This window comes from Siphateles boraxobius, unplaced genomic scaffold (assembly GCF_051911475.1).
Source record: "Siphateles boraxobius isolate OS27281-9 unplaced genomic scaffold, OSU_SipBor_1 11, whole genome shotgun sequence".
NCBI classification, from domain to species: domain Eukaryota; kingdom Metazoa; phylum Chordata; class Actinopteri; order Cypriniformes; family Leuciscidae; genus Siphateles; species Siphateles boraxobius.
This window is the reverse complement of record NW_027508711.1, coordinates 2,998,519-3,007,447: the sequence shown is the minus strand read 5'-3', so window position 1 is coordinate 3,007,447 and position 8,929 is coordinate 2,998,519. Positions and strand designations below refer to the sequence as shown.

At 39.5% G+C, this 8,929-nt stretch overlaps 1 long non-coding RNA gene and 1 pseudogene across 1 annotated transcript; one reads left to right on the top strand and one right to left on the bottom strand.

Moving 5' to 3' along the window:
* Nucleotides 1-861: 861 nt before the first annotated feature.
* LOC143704199 (general transcription factor II-I repeat domain-containing protein 2A pseudogene) lies at nucleotides 862-2,188 on the bottom strand (annotated as a pseudogene).
* A 4,057-nt stretch (nucleotides 2,189-6,245) lies between these two features.
* On the top strand, nucleotides 6,246-8,724 carry LOC143757193 (uncharacterized). The gene is made up of 4 exons (XR_013210437.1): nucleotides 6,246-6,291; nucleotides 6,451-6,513; nucleotides 6,745-6,815; nucleotides 8,602-8,724. It is a non-coding gene; the product is annotated as an uncharacterized LOC143757193 (long non-coding RNA).
* The last annotated feature ends 205 nt before the right edge of the window (nucleotides 8,725-8,929 follow it).

The following is an 8,929-nucleotide window of genomic DNA, read 5'->3' as shown; positions in this document are numbered from 1 at the left end:
CCCTCTCTTGCAGGTGGCGTGGCGATGTCTGGTACGGATGGGTTGATCCAAGATGAGTGAAGCGACGGTAAGTAGAAGGTAAGTGATCGGGAAGTCTGTGAGCCATGGAATGACGAGACCAGACAAGTGACTGCAGTGAAGGTGAGTGTTTTATAGTCCATATGGTTGATGGGACACAGGTGACGGTGATTAGTACTCAGGGGATAATGAACGGGGAAAAGCCTGGTTGGGTGAAAGGGAACGAGTGGACGGAGATGGTGATCTGGATGATGTAACCCTGACAAACATACAGATACAGACTTCAGGCAATCTGGCTTGGGATTATCAAATTTAATTGAGGCTATATACCACCAGAGGGAGATCTTCATCACTGAATGAAAAACATATTCAGCTGATTTCAGTTGTGATTATTCATTTTTTTGTAATTTCTTTCACATATTTTGTTTAAATCTTTTATAAAATAGAACAAAATTTAAGTGCAGATCAACTTCATCACACGTATGTTTGCTTGAAAGATATAAAGGACAACATGGAATAGGCCTATGCATCTCACAAAACTTAAATTTGATTTAGCTGTATCATAACCATCTACGGGACATGCATAAGAAATCTCAACATGAAACTGAACAATGTTGGAAAAGTAACATCATCAATCAAGGTGAACCTAATGGAACTTTGGGTAGGCTTACTTTAGAAAAATGTATTTTGGCCTATGCAACTGAGGTGAAAATCTTCTTGTCGGTGTTCTTTAATTCAGTGTGAACAATTGAGGCGGTCGCCTTTCTTTACTAAGTCATCGTAATCTGGGGTCGTGTTCGACGTTGAGATGCGCAACACAGACGACTGGTTTGCGTCGGTTAGTCATGATCTGTAGCGTGACTTGTTAAAGTTCATTAAAAAGAAAGTCTGCTCGCATACATACGTGGACCCAAATAAAACGAGCATCCTTTGCGCATGCCTCCGCATGTTAGGAAACTTGCCCTCGTTCAATGCACTGTAAAACCTGTCCGATGATGACAAGTTGAATTTCTTCTTGAGAGTGGGATCACACTGCATGTCAATCAACTCAAGCTGAGATTCCAGAGACACTTGGTCGCTGTCAAAGGAAAAGGGGGCGGACACCAGCTCCATCTCTTTTTCAATTTTTCCAAAATCAGAGAAACGCCTGTTGAATTCAGTGTGCAGATCCTCGAGTGTAGTGGTGTATTTGACAGTGAGTCGGGATGGCACATCCTTCATTGTGACGAGAGTTGGGAAATGTGTAAAGTTCTTGTTTGTCATTTGTCGGGAAAACAGAGTCAGCTTTGCTCTGAATGCTCGCACATAGGAATACAGTTTGTGCACGAACACATCCTTCCCCTGCAGCTTCCGATTGAGGTCATTCAAATGGCCGATTAAATCCACAGCAAAGGCAATGTCAAGCATCAAATCGGAATCTTCAAGTTCTGGAAAGTCACCAGCCTTCCCGATATTCTCCAGAAACACCCCTATCTGACGTCTCAGGTCCCACACATGGCGTAGCACTATGCCCAGGCTCAGCCAGCGGATGTTTGAGTGGTATGGGACATCAGTGTGCTGTGCCTCACTCTCCTCCAACAACTGGATAAATTGGTGGTGGTTAAGCGCCCGGGCCCTGATGAAATTGACCAGTTTCACCACGGTTTTGGTGACGTGATCAAGTTTTAAAATCGACTTAAAAGGCCTCATGATGAATGATGCAGTGCAAGAAAATCCGAGTTGAGTTGGGGTCATCCTTTCTCACCCTGTCCTGTATCCTACGCAATAGCCTAGTGTTCTTCCCGGTGAGGTTTGGACAGCCATCAGTGGTCACGTTCAGTAACTTCGCCCACGGTAGGTTCATTCTCTGCATGCATCCTGACACCGAATCATAGAGGTCTGAACCCCTTGTCGTCCCCTTCATTGATTCCATCGCAAGAAACTCCTCCACTATTTCAAATGTGTCAGTAATACCTCTGATGAATATAAGCAGCTGGGCAGTGTCTTTAATATCAGTGCTCTCATCCAGCGCTATTGAAAAGTATGTGAAATTGGTGGCCCTTTTTAGCAATGCAGATGTCAGCTCATCATTAATTACCTCGATGCGACGAGTAACTGTACGGTGAGACAGGCTCACATTTTTGTACTGACTTTTGCTGTCAGGGCACAGCACGCTAGCTGCCTCTACCATACAGTCTTTTATAAACTCACCATCTCAAAATGGTTTGCTGTGTTTGATGATTTTGTGTGACACCATATAACTCACTTTTGTTGCTGACTCCTGTACATTAGACTGCTTGGTAAAAAATATTCTGCCTGGCAGTTAAGTAGGAGGACAATCTCGTGGCTTTTTCTTCCCTCTCCTTTGCGGAGAAATTCACGGCATAATTAGCATGTTTAGCATTGAAGTGCCTGCTAATATTATATTCTTTAAAGACAACAATGCTCTCCTGATATATCAGAGAAATCAACTTTGAGCCGACGATCTTGACAAAATATTTTGACGTCCATTCTTTATTGAATGCTCGACATTCAGAGTCAACTTTTCTCTTTTTTACTGCACTCATTTTGACAAATTGTTTATGCCGCCAGCCGTTTAGAATTTTTTACTTTGATGAGTGAAGAAGAGAAGTAAATACGCAAATTGTAATTTCACACAGTGACATATGCATAAGAAATGGCAACATGAAACTGAACAATGTTGGAAAAATAACATCATCAATCAAGGGGAACCTAATGGAACTTTGGCTAGGCCTACTTTAGAAAAATGTATTTTGGCCTATGCAACTGAGGTGAAGAGCTTTTTGTCGGTGTTCTGTAATTCAGTGTGAACAATTGAGGCGGTCGCCTTTATTTACTAAGTTATCGTAATCTGGGGTCGTGTTCGACGTTGAGATGCGCAACACGGACGACAGGTGTGCGTCGGTTAGTCGTGATCTGTAGCGTGACTTGTTAAAGTTCATGTAAAAGAAAGTCTGCTCGCGTACATACGTGGACCCAAATAAAACGAGCATCCTTTGCGCATGCCTCCGCATGTTAGGAAACTTGCCCTCGTTCAATGCACTGTAAAACCTGTCCAATGATGACAAGTTGAATTTCTCCTTGAGAGTGGGATCACACTGCATGTCAATCAACTCAAGCTGAGATTCCGGAGACGCTTGGTCGCTGTCAAAGGAAAAGGGGGTGGACACCAGCTCCATCTCTTTTTCAATTTTTCCAAAATCAGAGAAACGCCTGTTGAATTCAGTGCGCAGATCCTCGAGTGTAGTGGTGTATTTGACAGTGAGTCAGGATGGCACATCCTTCGTTGTGACGAGAGTTGGGAAATGTGTAAAGCTCTTGTTTGTCATTTGTCGGGAAAACAGAGTCAGCTTTGCTCTGAATGCTCGCACATAGGAATACAGTTCGTGCACGAACACATCCTTCCCCTGCAGCTTACGATTGAGGTCATTCAAATGGCCGATTAAATCCACAGCAAAGGCAATGTCAAGCTCGACAATGCTCGACATTCAGAGTCAACTTTTCTCTTTTTTACTGCACTCATTTTGACAAATTGTTTATGCCGCCGGACGTTTAGAATTTTTTACTTTGAGGAGTGAAGAAGAGAAGTAAAGTCGCAAATTGTAATTTCACACAGTGACATATGTTGGATTGTTTTTAATAGCAGGATCGCAGTTCAGATAAAGGACGTGTGTTTCTCATCCAAATTGCAAGCGCATCGAGCGCATCGCGTGGGCCGGATTGAAGCACTTTGTGGGCCGAATCCGGCCCCCGGGCCGTATATTGCCCATGTACGTTTTAAGCTTATCACAATGTACGCTGTAGGACATTAGGACCCAGTAGACGCCACCTCGGGGTGCCCTGTTGCTCAGCTGGCTATATAGTGTGACATAGTCACAGAACGACAAGCCAAGCTAGCGTTTCAGCATAGTGTGTTGGTACAGCGTGGTGAATGAAATCGCCAGGATTACGGGCACAAACCAGCGTTATAGTCATTGATTGAGACTGGAGGTTGGCCATTGAGAAAATCGGTCGTTTTGAGCAAACTTTCGCAGGTACCAAGTAATATCATGTGTTATATCATTAGTGTTATGCTGTGAATTACTGTAAAGGCTTGGTATATTGATTCTCTGTTTTTCTGTCGCAGTAAAGCAGTTTGAGATTGTGGTGAGGAGACATTGCGCAAACATTTGTTCTCTAGTGAGGTATGAATATGCCTAGGAATATTGAATGTATGCTAGTATAAAGTTAACCTGTCTTATGACATTTTATTATTGTTATAGGAAACGGGTCCAGTCACTGTTTTTCCTATACTGTTGTATATGTAATTTGTCCACCGTGAATTATAAATGTTGTTTGTTAAGTGCCCTGTGGGCATGTGAGGATAGAGGTGAGGTTTCTGTTTTACATTGTTTTTTTCTTTTGTTTTGAGTTTCTTTGATAACTTTATGTACACTCTGTGGGGTTCCCCACATGGAAAGAAACTATATGAGGATATATGCGCATATGAAACCTATATGCAGTTTATATGCACATATATGCTGCATATATACAGCATATATGCACATATATGCTTATATTTATGCTGCATATTTGCTTATATATGGCACATATAGGCAAAACTGAGGTGCATATATGTGCATATACAGGCCATATAGGTCTCCTGTATTGCTTCTTTATATCCACATATAAGCCCTATATGTGCATACATGTCTCCTAGCTCATGGCAGGATCTGGTAATTTTGTAGCTCATACCTCACTTTGGCAATGATGCCTAGCTCATATTTTCTATTATCAAGGCAATAAGAACTAACTAAAAAAAGAAATTATGCAAGAACTGTATGTGTGAACATGTGAAATTGGTATCACATGTAATTGGCATGTTATGGAATTTATTATGGCAATTAAGTGAGAGGAGATGGAAAGCTATGTGAAAGCCATTTACAAGGTCAATTCTTTTTTGTATGAAGATAGTGGAAAAGAAAGAAATAACAAAATGGTTTGTCGTTTTTTTATTTTGTCAATCAAGCCCTTTTTCCAATTTCAAGTCACTTCCAGATTCACATTACAGCATCCACACATTCACCGTTACATCCACCAAATGCAATGCAAAATACAATGTTTTCTGTATTGTCTTGATGCAGTTTCTAGATGAATATGGCTGAAAGGTCATTACAGTCTAAATGTAACAACAAAAAAAGAACATAGAACATACATTCAAGTAATCATCATCCCATCTCTTAGCATTTCACTGTGGTTAATGAATTTGAAGACAAGCATGTATTTTGAGTCTGTAAAGTTAAAAAAAAATCGAAAAGCCCAAAGATCTGTATCTCTGCTAAATGGATTTAATATATGTTTGCGATGCCATTATCTTTTTTTTCTTTTATTTAATTTTTGTCCAAATTATTGTTGTTTCAAGTTATACTTATCAAATGTGAAAATGTGTAAAAGAAATGTGTCAAGGACTTGATATCAACTCTGTAATTAAAAAAAAAAAATAAAAATAAAAAAAAATTCTCCACTCTGCTGCTACCATGGCTGCGTAGTTAAGCCATGACGTCACCAGCCTGACGTTTGACGATTCGCGCCGAAAGATAGCGGCTGGGAGTAAAAATGGCGATATCACCGTTGGAGATCTACTATGTCCTACTCATAGACAGTAAAAGAAAGGTCCTACTTATCATCAATCGTAAGTATTCCTAATTTTAATATTTATTAGCATGGTTTTCTTTTCTGGAGATGGATATTGGGGTGGCAGAGAAGTATAAACTTAGAAATTGTATGGACTGAAAGTTTAACACGTGTTTGGCAAAATAAATGTTATGTTGTTAGCTGGTAGTGTTGGTGCTCATATAGCCGTTGATAAGATTCAAATTAGAATTACATTTATTTGTCTCTTTCTGGAGAAATTCGTAGAGGGTTCACAAAAGTCATGGCCTAGAGAATATAGTTCATGAGTAACTTAACGTTGCATACACTTCTCTGCCTTCAACGGCTCAAGAAGGCAATCGGCTCCAGAAAAAAAACTTGGGGAATTTGAATTTGGGAGAAATATATATATATATATTTTTTTTAATTGCGTTCACAATCAGGTTTCCTCTGCAGAGCCTTATGAATGGGCTTTGGAGGGTTGTAGCTTGCGTTCACAGCTGCAGGAAATGTCTTTCGAAGAGTAACGTTAGAGTTGCTGGGTGCGATTTTGATTTAGTGATTGTAATTGTTTTTTCTTTATATAACCTCTTTCTAGAAATCCCTCAAATGAAAATTGACCTCGCCATTATTGCTCAAAAGGTAAGTTCCTCTGATTTTCATTGCTTTTTAAAATTGTTTCTCAAGCAGAGCTGTAGAGACTTGTGATGTTGGGCTGATCATTTGATAGTGTTAATAATTTGATGCATTTGCACTTTAATTTATTGAAGAGAATAACTATATTTTTCTTCTATGAACAAGACTGGAAGGAGTCCTGTGGAGGATCTAGATTCCCCCTTCTCGACTTTTGGAGAAGTGCAACCGGTGAGTAATCCCCTTGCATTTTTATTTATTTAGTTTACTTGTTACTCAAACAGAGCTATATGGATTTTTATGATGTTTGGCTGATTACTTTTGCATGTAACTTTAATTTATTGACATTATTAATGTTTTCCAAGCCCCCCCTGTAAATAAGAATCTATAGTGGCTTGCTTGGATGAATAAAAATTGTTGTTTTTTATTGTAGAGTTTTACTAAGTTTCTTTCTTCTCTAAGACTCCAGAGAGGAGACCGAGCCCTTTAAAGAGAGTCCCATGGTGACTGAGCGCTTTCGAGAGACACCACCGGTGTGTGTAACCCTTTTATACCTCAGATTTTTCTGTACTTATTTTACTTAAGGCTCCAACTGAGCTATAGGTAGGGATGGCTGACGCGAAACAGTCGTTCCGAAGCTTTGCGAGATCCCGAAGCGCAGATGTCTCGAAACACTGATTCGAAGCGTGATTCAAAACACTCATGTCACGTGACTATGGCCAAACGAAGCCTCGAAGTGTTTCACTAAATGTTTCATCAGGTGTGATCTGCCGAATCAGCGTTTGATTGACACGGGCGGAAACAGACCACACAATCGCACATCTGTATAAAAGTGAAATCAACGAATATTGACCTCGTGGGTTTTTGTGAGATGAGTTTGATTTTGAGATAGCGGATTTTTGGTGATATAGTGACATTTATATTGCGATTTGTTTAGTTATATTTAGGCTTAGATTTAAATTTACACAACACATTGACTGATAGGCTAGAGACACAGAGTATACATATAGTGACACATTAATAGATACATAGATATAAATATATATACACAGCTAGATTAATAGATAGATAGATACATATATAGATAGATTAAAGATAGCCTACATATATAAATACATAGATTATAGATACATTTATAGATGCATGTCTAAATACATATATTATAGATACATATTATATATATACATATCTAAATGATAGATTGTAGATACATATATCTAATTAAAAATATAGATTAGAGATACATATCTAGATAGATTTGGATAGATAGATAAAATGGAGGCTCCCCAGAAGAGATGCCGTACATCTGTGGTGTGGGAGCATTTCCATTTAGAAACCCCAAATAAAGTGAGATGTGTGTATTGTGATCGGCAGCTCGCCTACTGCAACAATACATCATCCATGATGCGCCATTTGAGGAGCACTCATCCTGCCATTTTGCAGGGTGCAGAGGATGGCATTCCCCCTGTACCTCGGCCTGCTACTGACACTGCTGGGCCATCTAAGCAAGGTATGCATAGATGTATCCATCACCATCAACATCATCACCAACACCATCAACACCAGTAGAAACACAGGGCATTTTATGGGAACTTTTTGATACTCGTATCCATCAAACACAGATGATACACAATGCTACAGCTGATGCCACAGTGGAAGTGAAAAAATACATCAACGATGCGTATTTGCCCAGAACTCATGATCCACTAATTTACTTGAAAGAGAGAGCAGTAATCTTTCCTCATTTGTATGTCCTAGCTAAAAAATATCTTTGCATGCCAGCAACAAGTGTCCCTTGTGAGAGGATTTTTTTCAAAGGCTGGAGAAATTATCTGTAAAAAAGAAGTAGGCGAAGTCCTTCCACAGCAGAAAAATTAATATTTTTGAATAAAAATATGTAAAAAAGTGAGACATTGTGGCTTGGTTTATTTTATTAATATTCGTTTTGCAGGACCAAAATAACATTATGCACAGGGAGGAGCCTATAGGTTACAAGATTCACATATTAGAAAAGTACAATAATAAAAAAACAACAAATTTTCATGGCTCATCAAGGTTGTTTCAGATCAACACCTGCAAGTGACCACTAGGTGTCACCGTTGAGACGGGTGTCGGATTGATTCGAAGCCTCGAAACAATATGGACCATTTGGTTCAACTGTTTCATTGCTTCACGAAGCCTCGATCTGCCCATCACTAGCTATAGGGATTTTTGTGTTGGGATAGTTGGTGGTAATATGTAATTTACTTGCCCCATATGCTTAAAATTGTTGAAGTTTTACAATTGTTGAGTTTAACAATGTTTTTCTTCTCTAACAAGACTGCAGCAACAGCTGAGACATCAGCGAAAACACAGGTGAGTAACATTATTTAGTAAGGATGGGTATAAACTGTGTGCTTGTAGGAGCCAATTAGTGTTATACGAGACAATCATCCTTTCCTCCTGCCCCCCTTCGCTCCTCTCCACCCACTATCTTCTCCTTCCCTACTCTCCATCCAACCTCCTCCCTCCCCCCACCCTGTCCTCTCCTTTAATAACGTTTAGGGCAATGATTAATTTGTTTCATATCTTTATCATTAATCTGCATTTATACATCATAACCTATTAACTATTGGGAAGCTAAATATAAGAATCAATATGAAACATA